The sequence below is a fragment of the Enhydra lutris genome, unplaced genomic scaffold (genome assembly GCF_002288905.1).
Source record: "Enhydra lutris kenyoni isolate GAN:26980312 unplaced genomic scaffold, ASM228890v2 scaffoldscaffold14, whole genome shotgun sequence".
NCBI classification, from domain to species: domain Eukaryota; kingdom Metazoa; phylum Chordata; class Mammalia; order Carnivora; family Mustelidae; genus Enhydra; species Enhydra lutris.
In genome coordinates, this window is record NW_019154098.1 from 36,223,580 (window position 1) to 36,241,347 (window position 17,768).

Sequence of the window (17,768 nt, forward strand, 5' to 3'; positions counted from 1 at the left end):
AGAATTAAAGGGAAAATGTAGTGGCTGGTAGTGTGTTATTATGAGAAAGAGGATGATTGGGGGCGTATATTCTTGGTCACAGAGGTTGATTTTTTTTTTTTTAAAGATTTTTTATTTATTTGACAGACAGATCACAAGCAGGCAGAGAGGCAGGCAGAGAGAGAGAGACGAGGAGGCAGGCTCCCCGCTGAGCAGAGAGCCCGATGTGAGGCTCGATCCCAGGACCCCGGGACCATGACCTGAGCTGAAGGCAGAGGCTTTAACCACTGATCCACCCAGGCGCCCACAGAGGTTGATTTTTAAGGAATCCTTCCTTTCCCAATACAACTCTGGGTGTTTGGGTCAGACAGAAAACCATTTTGGTCTGATGTAATACTTGGAGCCACTATACCACACAATTCCAGGACACCCCTTTCCTGTCGAATGCAGCGTGGATCCTCGAAGTGGCCGATGTGGCGATGATTGAAGGATAGCTATCTGTCTATGTCTTTTGGAAGTCTCTTGCCAGTCCACATGATCACAGAGACAAAGCAGAAGCCGCAATCTCAAATGCTGTTGGCTTAGCGACTTGTTCGAGAATTAAGACAGATTGAGTAGTGCCTTCTCAGAACGTCAGGTCCTCACCTGTAGGTCTCACCATATGTGGAAAAAGGTGCCCGCAGATGTGATTACATTAAGGGTTTTGAGGTGGGCTGTTATCCTGGATTATCTGGATGGGTCCTAACTTCAATCATGAGTGTCCCTCTAAGCAAAAGGCAGAGGAGGATCTGACAGAGACAGAAGGGAAAGCAAGGTGACACAGAGGCAGAGACTTCAGTGAGAGGGCCATAAGCCAAAGAAGCTGACAGCCACCAGAAACTGTTAAGAGGCAAGAACAGAATCTCCTCTAGAGCTTTTGGATAGAGAGCTTGGCCCTGCCAGCACCTTACTTTTGGCCTGCCATGCATATTTCAGTCCTGTAGCCTTCAGAACTCTAAGAAAATGCATTTCTGTTGTTTTAAGCCACCACATTTTGGTAATGTTGTTACAGCAGCCACAGGAAACTAATACATTGATAAAGCAGTGAACTAAGCTTTAATCTACTTCTTGTATAGCTATTTGTGCTTCCAAAGAGCAGTTAAATTGTCTGAAATTTCTCTGTGAATATTTCCATAATGACTCTACACACAGAAGTGCTTTTAAAGCCAAGGCATGGTGATTTATGGGGTATCCTGATGTCCGCTCAACTGTTAAACAGAGACCCTCCTAAATGAGGTTATGAAAAGTTTACTTGCCAATTAGCATTTTTATGAATAATAAATAGTAGTTGAAAGGAAATTATACTACTGAGCCATCTTGCTTTATGCTTTTTCTTATTTTATGGTTAAAATTCAATCTATCCAAAGCTTCCAAAGCATCTACACGCTTATCCCTCTCTCTCTCTCAATCTCTCTCTCCCTCTTGCTCTCTATCTTTCTTCCTCTCTCTCCTTTGCCCTCTTTCCCTCCCTCTCTCCCTGTTTTTTGTAAAAGAATTGAGTAAGCTTCTATCTGGTATAATATGCTCTACTGGGCATTAGCAGATGATTTTACACTACATGTGATGAAAAAAGTCTAAGTATTTCAATCGCAGTTATATTTGAGTGTCCCTCATCCAAATACCTTGTGACCCTCCAACCCAGGAATCGTGGAAAGACCCAGGAAGTCTTTTGCAGAGAAAAATCCTGGGGATGGTGAAGTAGTCTTGGCTGAAATGCTCATTACTGAGTTCCTATATTCTCCTGAAGTGTTTTGACATTGTTGTTGTTTGCTACCATGCCCCTTTGTACACATGGAACTGATTACCAGAGATAAATACCTTGTTTCCCAGGACCACTTCTTGGTCCTCTCTGTGGGTCCATTTATTTTGAATACTTGGGGGAAGGGGGCATTTATTTTATTTTCATTCCCCATTTATTTCAAATCCCAGGGAGGGTGCTGGTCCTAGCTACTTACAGAACCCCATGAACCTTGGTAGTATTTTATTAATGTAACTAGATGCATTTCCTGCCATCTGAAGCCCTAACCTCTCTCCCTTCCCCTGAGAACCTTCCATGAGCTTTAATTTCTGGAAACAAAAAATTATAAGGGAGATAGTCTTTAGTTAACATCTTTTGGCCTTGACGTCTAAATCCTCTTTAGTTAAGAGTCAGAAATCTATGACCTGTTGCTAAATCCAGGCAGCCTCCTGTTTAATTTTTAAGTAAAGTTTTATTAGAACACAACTGTGCCCATTATTTATTGTCTAGGGCTGCTTTTTTGCTGTTAACAGCAGTGTTAAGTATTTGAACAAAGATAGGCCTGCAAAGCCCCAAAGATTTACTATCTGGCTCTTTACAGAAAGACTGTGGATCCCAGCTTCAGTCAAGGGAACTCAGACCCTGCTGACTGTTTTTTAACAGAGGTAGAAAAGTACAGCAAGGTCAGAACTGAAATAAATGACTTAGCATATTATCTTGCTATAGGATAACCCACCACTTAGTTCCAGAGGTTCCAGGGAGTCTGAATTAGCTTGGAGGCCAAAGTATAATCTAGGTCTAGTTCAGAATGACCCTTAGCTTCTTTCTTGAACTATCCCAGGTATGGTGGAAAAACCCATCCTGAGGATTATCTTATTCTCCACTTAGCTACATTCTAAGGTGGCCCAGATCCAACAAGATTACTCAAGAACCCTACAGTTGGGGCTGCCCCTCCCTGTCTTCATAGGTGCTGTCACACTTCCTTAGCCCTCAGGCTGTTCCCTGTGTCAGTGCAGTGAATGGTAGATCTTCAAGGACAAACCCTCCAGACAGTGACGCCCCACATCCTGTCCTGAGCACACTGGAAACGGAGGAGAACCCTTACTGTGTGTGCTGGGTTAATTGGATGACCCATCCTTCTGCTCAGAGGTGACAGCAGATGAGGGAAGCAGTCCGAGGCTGGCCTTCTGGAAAATGCTTGCTATTGGAAGACAGTGGTGACCTCCAAGCCCAGAGGAATCACTATAGGGTAGGACAAGACTAGCAAGTTCTGCAAGCTCCATCTGTGGGTGTAGTCCCACTGGGACACTTCACAAAGAAAGCAGAGGAGGAAAAACAATGCCCATATAATTGCCTCTTGGGAAAGATTCCTGGTCACATTTCAGAAGCAAAGTTCACGGTGTAGTGATGCCAGTAGTTAAGAACATCCAGATTTCTTCTCAGTATCATGTGCTTTACAATTAGTTTGTGTGGAATGATGATGGCCTCTGATCAGCCTGACTCCCAGAGTGCTGGCACACTCAAAAGAGCTTGCATTTTCAGATCAAACAGACCAAGGTTCAAATACCGGGTTCATCCCATTCTACTTCTATTCTTGCGTCAATTTGATTATCTCCAATTTTGTCACCTGTAAGAGGGGATAGTACTTTCAACTCACAGCATTCATATCAGGATTTAGTAAAAAAGTTAATACGAAAGACTTCCACACTGCTGAGCAAATGGGAGAAGGGGAGAAACACAGTTCTTTGCCCTCTTCAGCTGGTCTTATTGATGAAGGAGAGCAGTAAATTTAATGAATTCACAGTCTGAAGAGGTGGCAGGAACAGTGGCTCAACCAACAGCAACAACAACAAAAAGTAAGGATATCTATAAAGCAGGAGGATAAAAAGAGAGTTATAGCGGGTTATTAAGGTAAAACAGGATCTGCTCATATTCGTACCCCAGTGTGATGGTTTTATTTGTGATTTGGAAGCTGTTGTCATGCTGGGAGAATAATGAGAATGTTTCCTTCATGGACACAGACTTGGACACCATCAGGACCATGGTACAAAAGGCCAGTGGGAACTGAGAGGGCTCAGTAGATAGGGAAGTTGGCACTTATCAGTAAGAAATACTGCCAATAATAATAACATACTCCAGCTTCTATATGGAGGCTGGGAACAGGCCAAGATCACAGTTAGAACAGAGCATAGGTTCCGTGCTCTACTTACAGAAGGTATTTTTTTTTTCCTTCCCTTATTTTTGAGATCAGAACAAAGAAACAATTGACTGGATATAGAAGTTACATGACAATTAAATGACATTTTGTTCAAGATAATTGTAGGATTTGCACTGTTTCCTTTTGACAGCTGATCAAAAGGAAATAAAAATTTGAAAGGCAATCTGCCCCCATGTAGATCAATAAGTAAGCTGCTACATTTAATTTTCTTCCTAGGATTTTGGAAGGCAGACGGAGGGAAATTTCCAGAATTTTCTCTCAGTTGACTCCATTGGCATTGTCCTATATAATTACTCCCACAGTGCTGCCCGTGGGTGTTGTCATCTTCCACCACACTCAGAAGTTTATGGCTTCTCTCTAGGGCTTTCCTGGATTCTGATCTTAACCCCCAGTTAAGAACAACACATTCTGAGTACAGTCTTGAATTTTCTAGTATTTTGAGGACTTATCAGATGTGTAAATACCCATTGGCTCCTTCTTCTTTCTAGAAATGATTTTTCTCTGTGCTGTTGACCTTCAGAAGCCTGGAGACTGATGATCTTTACGTTTGTATTTGTTCAAAGTCTTTCCAGGATGGGCCACAAAGATTGTTAATACCTTTGTACTAAAGAGCTCTTGAAATTACAAGGTGAACCAAAACTCAGGATGTTGGTCAGAATGGTATTTGCCAATGGCAAGGCCTTACATATAGAAACCTAGACTTGAAGAAAGAACATTGAGGGTAAATGGAAGTTCCAGGAGCTAGTTTTTCAGCCAGTTCCAAGCTCTCTCTTTTCCTTCTCTTTTGATTACGTAGAAAATTTCATGGCCTTGCTAACAGCAGGAAAAAATTTTTTTTCACATTTTACATGCTTAATATATTTTAATTTCCCAAAACAGTAACTACTTGCCAAAAAATATCCTGTCATTCTATGAGGAGGTGCCATTTGTCATCAGAAAACTTTTGAACTCTACAGAAACGTAAAATATCAAAGGACATTTTTATATCCCCACAAGGCTCATAAAAACAATTAGACCGTAGTTCATGGGCTTTGTTTGGGTTGAATATGATTCCAGTCCTCAGGAAGGGATTTCTCGTTCACTTTTTGACTAATTACATCAGTTCAGTTTTAATTAGAAAAATAGAAACTATGTTAGGTATGTCACACAAAGGAGATTTAAAGGAGGGGACTGATTTTAAAAGTAAGGCCTGAAGGAACAAAAAGGGGGAGGCGGTTAACTCAGACATGAGAGTGTAAGTCTGCTACTACCGGAAGACACGAGCGGGGGTGCCCCAGGGCCCAGGCACATACTCATTGCAGCTACTGGAGTCTGCATCCGCTTCCAAACCTCCTGATGCTGCTGAAACAGCCAGCACCCCCTGGACCCAGGCTCCGTCAAAACACACCCACCCCTCTGGACCTCAGCCGGAAGCAGAAGGGAACAATGGCTTCTCTCCTCCAGACACACGCCCTTCCCCCACTCTCATGTCTCCCACTGCCCTGATCCAGCTGGAAGTCAGTTGGCAGGATTCTGGAGAGTGGAGCTTGTAGGGTCCATTCCCTGCAGAACAGAGCTGAGCACAGAAGGGAAGGAATGGAAATAAGGGCAAATAGGCGAGTGACTAACTCATCTCTCTCCTTTGCACAGAGGTGAAATGCGTTCTAGATGAACCTGACAGAGAACAACCCAGTGTATCACTCCCCGCGGCCCCACTTCATGAATAAGGAGATGCTCACATGGCTTTTCATCCTGCAAAATATTTTACATTTTCAATAGCTTTCATTTATCTGATATTTAAGGTTGGGATCTGACTGCAAAAAAATCAAGCAATATATTCTGTAGTTTATCTTTTATAACTTGTTTCTTTGGAAGGTTTTAGAGGGAGGCAACTGACATTGACCTGTGCTTTGATAGAGATGCCAGGTGATACAGAGATATTTCTCATTTAGTACTTACACAGCCTTGTGAGATAAGAATTACTTTTATCCTCCCAGAAAGCAATGTCTCAGAAAAAGCTTCACAGCTCTTCATTTCCAGAGTTGGGGCAAGAACTCTGCCTAACCAGTTTCCAGCCAGTATGTGGCGGCCTATCTCCTGGAAAACATTAAGAGTTTTTTGCTCACAACCCCGGAAATACCTGGATGTGGAGAGAATAGGATTAATAAAGAGGTTGCCAACGTATATTTCCCACTGTAATGTTACTATGAGATCAAAGAAACCGTATACACTCTGATGGGTGGAGATGCCCATCCTGAGCTTCTAGAGCTCTCTGCTTGAATCTCCTTATAGCACAGGGTTCTGTATGCCTTTTGTAGTGTTTCTTTGCTTGGACAAAACCCATGAGGAAGGCAGGGACTTAGGTGTGAGATTAACATTGAGCTGATACCATCATCATCATCATCATCATCATCTCACCAGGGTAAACTGGGACTAGGGGAGAGAAAGATCTGTTTTGGAATGTGCAAAGCTCTGTCTGGTGAGGGGTTGAAATCTGAGCCTCAGTGAATCAAGAAACAGAGGTCCTAAATATAATAGACAAGGACATACAAAGATAGACACTTATGTGAAAACATGTTCAACCTGTCCAGTAGTTCAGGAGATAAAAATCCAAGTGATGGCAAGTTATTATTTGGTATTTATTAAGCTAGAAACAATAAATAAATAAATATATATGAATTTATGTATATGTTATATTTGACTTATATATATAAACATATATATATACATATATATCTGGTACAGAGCTTACGAGGCTGTGGAGAAGTGGTATATTTGCTTCTTGCTAGTGGCAATTAAAACCATCAGTTTACTTAGGGGCTCCTGGGTGGCTCAGTGGGTTAAGCCGCTGCCTTTGGCTCAGGTCATGATCTCAGGGTCCTGGGATCGAGTCCCACATCGGGCTCTCTGCTCAGCAAGAAGCCTGCTTCCTCCTCTCTCTCTCTCTGCCTGCCTCTCCATCTACTTGTGATCTCTCTCTGTCAAATAAATAAATAAAATCTTAAAAAAAAAAAAAGAACCATCAGTTTACTTAAAAGTCTGAAGAGTGGGGCACCTGGGTGGTGCAGTTGGTTAAGTGACTGACTCTTGGTTTCGGCTCCGGTCATGATCTCAGGATTGTAAGACGGAGCCCTGCACTGGGCTCAGCGCTCAGCGTGGAGTCTGCTTGAGATTCTCTCTCCCTCTCCCTCTGCCCCTCCCACTCATGCTCTCTCACTCTCTCTCTCTTCCTAAAATAAATTTTAAAAAAATCTTTTTTAAAAAAGTCTGAAGAGAAGTAGTATCAACAGGCACAACAATTTTCATAACCATCACTTAGTAATTGCTCTCATTAGAATCATTCTTAAGGATACAAGTCAAAGAAAAAAAGTCAGTGTGTGACGTTTGTCTGTTGCTATTTATGATAAGGAAAGTCTAGAAGTAACTGAATTCTGCAACGAGCAGGGAATGGTTAACTATACTGTGCGTATCTGTTCGTTGGCATTTGCAGAACAACTGGAAGGGATAAATATGGAGACTTTGAAGGCTTGTAAAAGGTATTCATTAACCCACATTGAATGGGAAAAAATGGAAAACCTTTGGCTTCTAAAACATTTGGCTTCTGGATTTGAGTGCCAGCTCTGGCATAAATTGTCTAACTCTACAAATTAGGTCAGGCATCTCAAGCAAATGATGACCACTCTCCTAAGACTGAGTTTTCTCTAGCCCATAATAATGATTCTTACCTCATGCAGCCATTGTGAAGATCAAACAGATAATTTACACAAAGCCCTTAGCACAGTGCCAAGTGTAAAACAAACCCCCCAAATTCTATGTTTATTTTTTTATTTGTCAAATTAAAGGTTAGAAGAGAACATGGCGGGGGGGAAATGGGGGAAAGGTCTTGAGCAGCATAATGGAATGGGGGGGAATGTTTTATTTTTGAGCCTTTCTCTGTGTCACGTTTTATCCTTTTTATACTTGAGCACTTTAAAAACTATATTTAAGCCCAGGGCAAAGCCCTCCTCTCAGGGCCCCTCCTCTTCCCAGCAGCTGGAAAGCCAGATTTCCCAGCCTTCCCACAGCACTCAGAATGCAAATATTAAGCTGGGGAGTCCACCGCACAGATTTAAAATGGACGAATTGTATCTTTATACTGTCTGCAGCTGTTTTCGGAGAGACTGCTGTTCTTAGATGCCTGATTATTCCACACCTGTGAGGGGATAATATTGCTCCCTGAGAACCGAATCACGTTTGAAATTTCTGGTGTCAGACGGTTTTTAAAAAAATGGATGGCTTCTCGTTTCCGCAGAATGCGGCATTCATGGGAGGGGTCTTCCACCTGACCTGCTGGGGACAATGCCTCTTTCAGGAGGCCCGCCAGCCACAGTGAATGGGACACTCTGAAGCTCCTCTCTTTAGGGTTATTATTCTGAAATCCTCATTGTTGGCCATGCCCTCTTGGCAGCTGGACGCTAAATGCATCTTTCTATCAATTCAGTCTCTTTACTTTGGGGGGGGCAGGGGTAGCAGATTGGTTAAAGAAGCAAAAGCCAGCATAGCCACACTTTATTCCTGTGCACCTGCATTATTTATGCTGTCAGAAGCTCAAGGCAAGAGGCTGAAACCATAATTATTATTAGGTTGGGAACCACTAGGACGGGCAAAGAGACTTTTTTCATGGGTGGCATGGAAACAAAATGACAATCGGGAAAGAACAAATTCTAAGGCATGAACTCCTAAAATGATCTACCAATTAACTGTGAAGAAAACGGCATCTTGATCGAGCACTTTATCTGCTCCCCAGGCTTCCCCAGCTTGTCTGCTAGCCACGTCAACTAAGGGGAAAATGCTGGTTCCATTAGGTTTGCCGGGCACCTCCGCAGAGGGAAGAACAGGGGTTTTCTGCGCTAGCACAGGAAGCCTTATCAGAAGCGGGCAGTTCAGGTTTGACCAAGGAACAGGAGCTGTCAGGAGTGCGGGGATGAGGCAGGGGCGTCCTAAATGGCTTCTGGGGTGCGGTGGTTAAAATACCATCTTCCGATTTTGAAATGGATAGGAATTTTCTGGAGACCCAGTCATGAAGTAATGAGGAGATGTGTGGATGTTGTTTTTTAGAGATACTTTTCTGAGTAGACTCACTAGGTGATCTTCAAGTCTCCAGTTTTAGGCAGTAAAAATGGGCAAGCAGCCGACTTTTCTGTGGCTCAATCTGGACAAATCTGATAATGAAGGACATTCTGAAGATGTCTGAGGTCTGGGGAGGATGGATTTGCTGAGGTTCGTCATGTGATACTGTACATCATGCAAGGTGTGTCCTGAGCCCCCCTAGGGCCATTTGCATAGTGGTCTTTGTGCCAATAAAAGACACATTTGTTCCATAATCAGCATGTGCTGCCTTTAGAATCAGAAAAAAATAAAATCTAAAAAAAAAAAAAAAAAAGAAATTTTAAATGAACATTACTTTAAAAATGTTAATTGATCTTTATCTTAGAGCTCAGATGACTTAGGCTGCTCTCCTCACCCACCAGCTGTGTGTCCTTGAGCAAGGGCTCAGTTCTGTTGCTATATTGGCTTACGAAGCCCCCACACGCAGCTCCACAGTCGCTCACTCCCGGTGCGCCACTCAATCCTCTCCGCATTCTGCCGTCCTGGCCCCTTTTCAGCCCCTCTAACGTGCCAGGTTACCTCCCAGCCCTGAGGGTTCAAACTCACTGTTTTCTCAAGTCTTATAACTCCTCGGCTTGTCTCTCTCCTCTCTTTTTCACTCATGGGTCATGATCATGGTCTCAGGGAGCTTCTCTCTGAAATCCCAGGCAGAGTTAGGTCCTCCTGGGCTAGCACCAGGGAACTCTTCTGTTGCACAAACTATTTATGAAATGTTGTATTTCTTCATGGCTGTCAACTCCATGAGGCCAAGGTTGGTGTCTTTCTTATTCACTGCTGCATTTCCCCTGGCCTAGCACAGTGCCTGGCACACAGAAAGCACTCGCTGAAGATTTTTAAATGAATGAATGAATCAAGCTCGATGATCTCCAGGGTCTTTTCCAGTTTTGAGAAATGAATGACACTAATTCAGTGAAGGACAAAGATGTGCTGATTGTATTTGTATTAGAGCTCATCGCTTTCAAAGGATGGAACACCCACTCTAGCTGACTCTGCAAAAAGTGGAACCCATGGAGGAACTGTAGGGACTGGAGAGGCCCCAGGGGAGCTCAGAGGCTGTAACCGGGTTCTCCTGCTTTGCGCCTCTGACTCCAGACCCCTCCTCTCCTTCTTTTGGAAGGTCCCACTGTTACTCATTCCCAAGTGGATCACTTTGTCAGAATTTTTCCTTTCATCTTGACTCCTGATTCTGCTCCTTGGGTGAGGGTTACCCTCACCACCCCCCACCCCAACCATTGCTTCTCCCATCCCTGTTTCAGCAATCTCTACTGGCAATGGAGGATTTCATAGTAAAATCCCTTACAAAAAGTTGTTTGGAGAAAAGGCGAGCACGAAGTCTTGTTGCTCCACAAATGTTTCTGAACGCCTTCCAGCCCTGGGGGCACAAGCGCATCTAGGCACTGTGGGCTCTTGCTTCTTCTTGATGAGGTTGCTGATACCACGGCTGAGCTCTGGGGATACTGGCAACTTAACATTATGGGAAACTTACTGATTAAACATCTCATTTTACAGGTAAAAAAAAGTCAAGGCCCTAAAAGCTTTGGTGAGGAGCGTGACTCACAGACTGTTTTGGTGGTGGTGGTGAGGGGCTGGGATTTGGGGATCTCCTGAATCTCCACCCAGTGTCCTTTTAGTGGTCACTGTGCCTCTTGAGAGAGAACCTATATTTTGGTTGGTTTGTTGATACCAATATGACAATGCTGTGGCTTCCCACAGGTAAGAGTACAGGAAACTAAAACAGCCTCAAGGTGGGTTCAATAGGACAGCCGTCCAGAATAGCTTTGGCCATGAACCATCTCATCCCAGCCAGTCGGAGAATGTACCCTTTCCTGTAATTCTGGGTCAGATCCTAACTGAAGATGATAGCAAGACAGCAGTGTGGTCCCTTGGTTTCTTTTCTTGCCATTCAGCATGTTCTCTGACCTGAGCCACATTCAGGCCAGCTCTTGAAAATAGTGTTATTGTAACACAAATCATTTTGTAGATAGAATTTCTAGAATCAGAGGACTTGATGGAACGACCAAAAGTCAAGTAGGGCAACCCTTTGCCTTCTGGGAAGATTGCTGTCAAGACACTACAGCAGGTTTTCTAGTAGTGGGTTTGCTTCCAGTTGGGAGGGGCATTTCCCTCCCCTAAGGCCTCATGGCACTTTGCTTTGCTTCTCTTGGGATATGTACTTTCTTCCTTTTTCTGTCTTACTAGCTCCTTGAGTCTACACTCATCTTCATCTCCTCTGTAAAGTCTTGCTTAGAAGGTGTGCGCAGCACAGTTTCTCACCTGTATTAGTACCCCATTGCTGCTATAACAAATTTTCCCAATTTATTGTCTAACAGTTCTGGAGGTCAGCAATCTGAAATGAGTCTCACTGGGGTACACTCAAGGTATAGACAGAGCGGTGATCCCTTGTGTAGGTTCTAGAACAGGATGAGCAGGGTCCACTTCTGTTTTAGTGAGTTTGGATGCTATAACAAAAATATCTGAAACTGGGTGGCTTATAGAGCACAGAAATATATTTCTCCCAGATCTGGATGCTGGAAGTCGAAGATCAGGGTGCCAGAATGGTCATGAGAGGGCCCTTTTCTAAGGTTGCACACTCCTTGCTGTATCTTTAGGTGGTGGAAGGGGCAATGGGGCTCTTTGGACCCTTTCTATAAGGGCTTCATCCTCATGACCCAATCACCTCTCAAAGGCCCTGCCTCCTAATACCATCACATTGGGGGTTAGGTTCTTGACAAATGGATTTTAGGGGGACATGAACATTCAGATGACAGCAATTTCCTTTTCTTTACCAGCTTCTAGAGGCTGCCTGCATACTTGGCCCATGGATCCTCTCTCTGTATTCAGAGCCAGCAACATTGGGCCAAGACCTTTACAAGCTGCCATCTTTCTGCCTGTCTTCCATTTTTAAGAACCCTCGTGATTACATTGGGCTCATCAGATAAATCCAAAATAGTCTTTCTATTTTAAGGTTAGCTGATTGGCAACCTTAATTTACCTTTGATATGTAAAATAAGATACTCACATGCTCCTGGGATTAGAAGAGAGAGGTCTCAGAGGGTGGGGGAAAGGGAGAGTATTAATCTATTATGTTACCCAAACACAATAAGTGAAATAAGCAGTCTGATAATTAAGACAATAGTCAAGAAGATGGATACCTCCTTTAGTAAAATGTCTTTCTAAAAACTTGTAATCAATCATTTTTTTTCTGTAATTGAATTAGATTTTATATGCACCAGAGGAAGTAGTTATGCTCTAAATGTTCTAATTAATTATTGTGCTACATTAGGATTTAGAACATTTGATTTTATTAAGGCAAGATTCACATATTTTATAGTGTTAGAACATTTGTTCTATAGTTGCATTTTTAAAAACCTATAAATTTGCAGTTCTTGGAATATGTGGTATGTGCTTTTTTTGGGATGGCATTTTTAGAAGTGAAGCTAATATCGGCAAATTAATAAACTAGTGTCCTATTTTCCCTCTTTTATGAGGAATAAATAATTTAATAGGCTAAAGAGGATTCTTTGCTGTGGTTTTAACTGTCATTAAATGCTACTAAATAGAAATATAGGCTATAGAAATAGAGATTCATAGTTCTGATATTAAGAACTATCATAATTTACTCTTTAAGGAATTCAATGAAAACAGAAAGTCACACTCTAAGTAAATTAGTTTTTTTAGAAAGCACTACTTAGGGTAAACTGGACCTTAATAAGCACCTCTGTTAATTATTATTTAATTAATTGTGAATATTAGCTTTGTCTCTTGAACTATAGCAGATGCACTACTAATTTGAAAATCATTCTTTATAACCACCTTGCAAGGTAGTTATTCGTGTTTACATTTCACAGATTAAAAAAAAATGAAGGCTCAGAGAGGGTAAGTAAATTGTCCAAAGTCAACGAGATAAAAAGTCATATTGGGGAAGCCTACATTTAAGTGAGTGTACCCGATCCCAAAGCTCATACTCTTTCCATTCTAACATGGCAAAAATCCTTGATGCCAACAATTTGCACAAAAACTCAGCAAAACGTATGACTTCAGGCTGAAGATGAATTTCAGGATTGCTTCCCTCTTGTTGATAGGAACTGCATTTTCAACAGGCGCCACAAAGAAACCATCTAGATTCTTCACTCCCTTTGAGTTTATTTCCTTATCCCTTGGAAGTAGGAAATAATAGAATCCTTGATGATTTGTGAAAGTCAGGCTTATAAATGTGCAACAGTATCAGTCTGACAGCAAAGAAAGAGTTATGGTTCTAAAGCAATCTTTCTAAAAAAGCAAAACCAAAGATCTTATTACAATATTTGCTTTAAATGTATTAGATGCTGCTGATGGAAAAGTGGCATTTTGCAGCTTTTCTTTTGTATGGGAAATTAAATATAAAGATGATTTGTGGACAGTTTTTGCATAAAACGAAATCGTTAGTTTGCTATGAGAAATTCTCTCTCTTTGAAAAAAGAATTTATTTCTCTCATTCAATCTATGAAAAGGCAGGCAGGGTGAAAGAAGAGGCCATTTTTATTCTTTGAATGATTTTGTTGTCTCTTTTCTCTTTTCTCCTATTTCTTTATCTTCAAGCCATGTGATTCCTCAGTGTCTAGAAAGACTTTAAGGAGTCTTTCATGAATACTATAACTAAAGAGTAGTAGTTTCATTATTTGGAGAAATGAAGAGCTGTTATCTAGGACTTCTTCTGCAATGCTTTTGGATATATTACAATTTGTCTTCTTCTCTAAAGGATTCCTGGGAGTTTCATGAAATTCCACAAGCTTATTTAACATGTAGCACTTCCTTGCACAAAATCCCCAACTTTTTAAAAAAAAACTTTTTTGAAATAAACACTACACCCAGCATGGGGCTCAAACTCAAGATCCCAAGGTCAAGGTCACATGCTCCATCGACTGAGCCAGCCAGGTGCTTAAATAAGGTGTCCCTTTCCCAGGATAGTTGGTTAAGCGTCTGTCTTCAGCTTTGGTCATGATCCCAGAGTCCTAGGATGGAGTCCTGCATTGGGCTCCTTGCTCAGAGGGGAGACTGTTTCTCCCTCTGCCTGTCACACCCCCTGCTTGTGCTCTCTCTCTGTCTGACAAATAAATAAATAAAATCTTCCCAAAAAATGTTTTTAGGGACTTTCCCTTTCTCACTCTTTCTCCCCTCAACCGCCACAAGTCCGGAGAAAAGTAATGTAGAACTAGAACGGCAGCTTTTCTCCATGAAGGCTTCAGGACCCAGGCTTCTTCCAGCTCACTTCACCATCCATCTCTAGGGTATATAGCCCACCTCCCCATGGTCCACAGTGGTGGCCATCGCCTCCATGCTCCCAAGCAGTAGGATGGTAAACGGAATTAAAAAGAAAAGTCTAAGGGTTCAGACAAGTTTGTTTGCTTATTTATTTTTTTCAAGGAAGTTCCTAGAAGCAACATGTGACATATCTACTTACATCCAATCCACCTGTCCTTAAGCCACAGAGCTACAAGGGAGGTTGGAGAAGTCTTTATTCTGGGCAGCCATTTCCCGGCTAAGGATTCTATTTCTATGAAGGAGAAAATGGATATTGGGGGACAACTAGCAGCTGCAGACATAATAGCTGCTCCTTTAGATCTCTGAAGGGCCATAATGTGAACCAAAGGATTCTATTTACTCTTTGTAACATCAAGGAGCAATGTAGAAGTGATAGGAAAGGGACATTTGGGTCATTATAAGGGAGAACTTTCTAACAGCTGGAACATTCCTACAATGGATGACTTGACATATTGTAGTGGAGAGCTCATTCTAGCAGCAGGTTGGAAGAAAGATAGGACTGGGTGACCACTAAGATATCTTCTAGTCCAAGAACCTGTGAAATCTATTATTTCTTAACATCTGTAGGACCCATAATGATGTCCTTCTTAAAAATTACAGATATTAGTGATTTTTTTTTCTTGCTCATACTTCTAGGTGCTTATAAATTCTATTAATTTGTTTAAAGAATCAACTCTGGCTTTCTCATTTTCTCTATTGCACATTGTTTTCAACTGAATTAATTTCTGCTGTCTCTATAATTTCCTTCCTTTTACTTTCTTTGTTTTACTTTGCCCTTTTTCTCCCTAACTACTTGAGGTAGAGACTTAGGGTGTGGATATTCAGCCTTTTAAAAAATTAAATGCTTCAAAAAACTAAAATCTTAAAAAAAAAGGGGGGGGGGAGACACCTGGGTGGCTCAGTCTGTTAAGGGGCTGCCTTCGGCTCAGGTGACGATCCTGGGGTCCTGGGATCGAGTCCCACATTGGGCTTCTTGCTCAGTGGGGAGCCCGCTTCTCTCTCTGCCGCCTCTGCCTTTGCCACTCTGCCTGCTTGTGCTTGCTCTCTCTCTCTCTCTCTCTGACAAATAAATAAATAAAATCTTTAAAAAAAATTAAATGCTTGTATTGGTTCAGGGTCAAATGAAATAGAATCATGAAAGTAAACCCTAGAGCACAATACAAGGGTGCTATTCATACCCCTGTTTTCAGTGACTGCCCAGTCACCCTGGGAAGACTAGTTTTAGTACAGCTCTCCTTGTCTCTTGCCCTGATCTCTGCTATGCTGTCTGCCACATTTGGTATCACACCCAACTGTTAGGCTTCACTCATTTTTTGCTGATTGGGCTAGTATTTCTTATGATGCTCTGAGGCATAAATTGCTCCATAATCATCCAGTTACATTCATCAAAGGGGTTTTAAGGTCAGTCTTTGAGGTTTGTTCTGACTCCAAGAGGGCTCTTTTTAAGCTGCCTCTTAGCTGGTTCTTTCTGGTAAACTACTGGTCTGCAGGTTAGCTTTTGCCCTTTTCTCAGCCTCCTATGAATTTTTACCACCCAAATCTCCATTGTTTTCAAGGGCACCCTTAAACTTGAACTTCCCCACACTCTATTTCAAATAAAGTCATTTCCTTTGGGAAGATCGTCAGAGTATTCTTATGGACTGCCTCTGAAAAATACTCTGAATAACTACTCTTGTCACTGGACAATGGTGGTAGCTTCTGGGCTTCTCAGATAGCCTCTGACTTAGACTCTCTGTCCTACAAGTGAACTGGGTTGAGACTAATAAGGCCCTGGCATTTTTATATTTTTACCTACTGTACCTGGAGTAGAACCTATACTCTCCATGAATGGGGCTGAGGTAGAGGAAGGGAGCAGCCAACCTGTTAGCTGTACTCATCAGGAATTAATACCAGAATAGGAGAAATGCTGATGGCCTGCCTTTTCCAGTGAGGCTCTATATCCTTTGATTGAGGTAGAAGGAGCTCTATCTTATTGGTCACAACTTCCCAGAATTTAGCTTCCATCAAACTGAGCTGAGGGACTGGGGAGGAAGTGGGTCATGACTCAAGTGCCACAGACTCTCAATGTCTTATCAAGTTTAGTACATTTTCTTGAATAAACGTTTCTTTGTTGGCTGTATGTCGTAAATAAGATTTTCAGAGACTTCATGATATTTTAAAGTATTTTTCACTGGTTATACTTGTTTCACTGGGGAGCAGGTCCATGGAGTTCCTCAAAGTGCCATTCTAAAAGTAGAACTTTGTGTGTGTGTGTGTGTGTGTGTGTGTGTGTGTTTTAACATATCTACACATTTCCATTAGTGCGTTTGGTGCATGCAAGTTTTGATGCATGGTATTTTGTTGCTCAGTTCAAAATATTTCTAAATTGCAATGTAACCTTTTTAATGCGTGGGTTACTTAGAAATGTATTGCTTGGTTTCCATTTAGAGGTTTTCTACTTGTCTTTCTAATATTGATTATTAGCTTTTCTCCACTGTGTACAAAGAGTATACTCTGTGATTTTGATCATTTACAATGTGTTGAGACATTCCTAGGGCCCAGCAGGTAGTCAATATTGTTAAATAGATTTGAGGAAAAAGATGTGTATTTTGTAATTGAGATTATCCTTCATATGTTAATTAAGCCAGGTTGGTTAATTTGTCATTGAAATATTCTATATTTCTACCTTTCTTTCCTATTTGTTTTATGAGTTATTGAGAAAGATATGATAAATCAGTACTATGATTATGGCTTTTTCTACTTCTATCTTAATGTTATTTTATTAAGTGCATATACATATTTAGAAAAGTGAATTATGAAGTTTTCCTCTATATCTCTAGTAGTATTTCTTGCTTGTATGGCTATCAACTACTATTTCTTGATAGTAATATAGCTACACCAGCTTTTGCTTGGTAGTTTGTATATCACTCGCCATTTCTTATATTCAGGAAAGTTAGAATTTGCTTATTAACACAATCTAATGTTTGTGGTCTTTTAACCAAAATATTTCATCAGTTTAAGTATTTTGGTAATGATTTATGTTTGAGATTAAATCTTTGATGTTACTATTTATCCTATTATTTTCTTTCTTTTCTTTCTTCCTTTCCTGCTTCTTTTGGGCATCGAGTAATTTTAAAAATGATTTTTCTAATCTATTAGTTTATTAGCTATGCATTTTTCTTTTATTCTTTTAGTGGATACAAGGATTGCACTGTGAATCCTTACCTTATTAGAAACTTATTAATTAGTATTTTTATCAGAATACAAGAATCTTAGAACATCTTTATTCTATCTATCCTCTCTTACCTTCTGTGCTAACTTAGCCCTATATTTTGAATCTACATATATTTTAAGCCCCACAAGACATCACTTTAGAAAGTCAGTAAT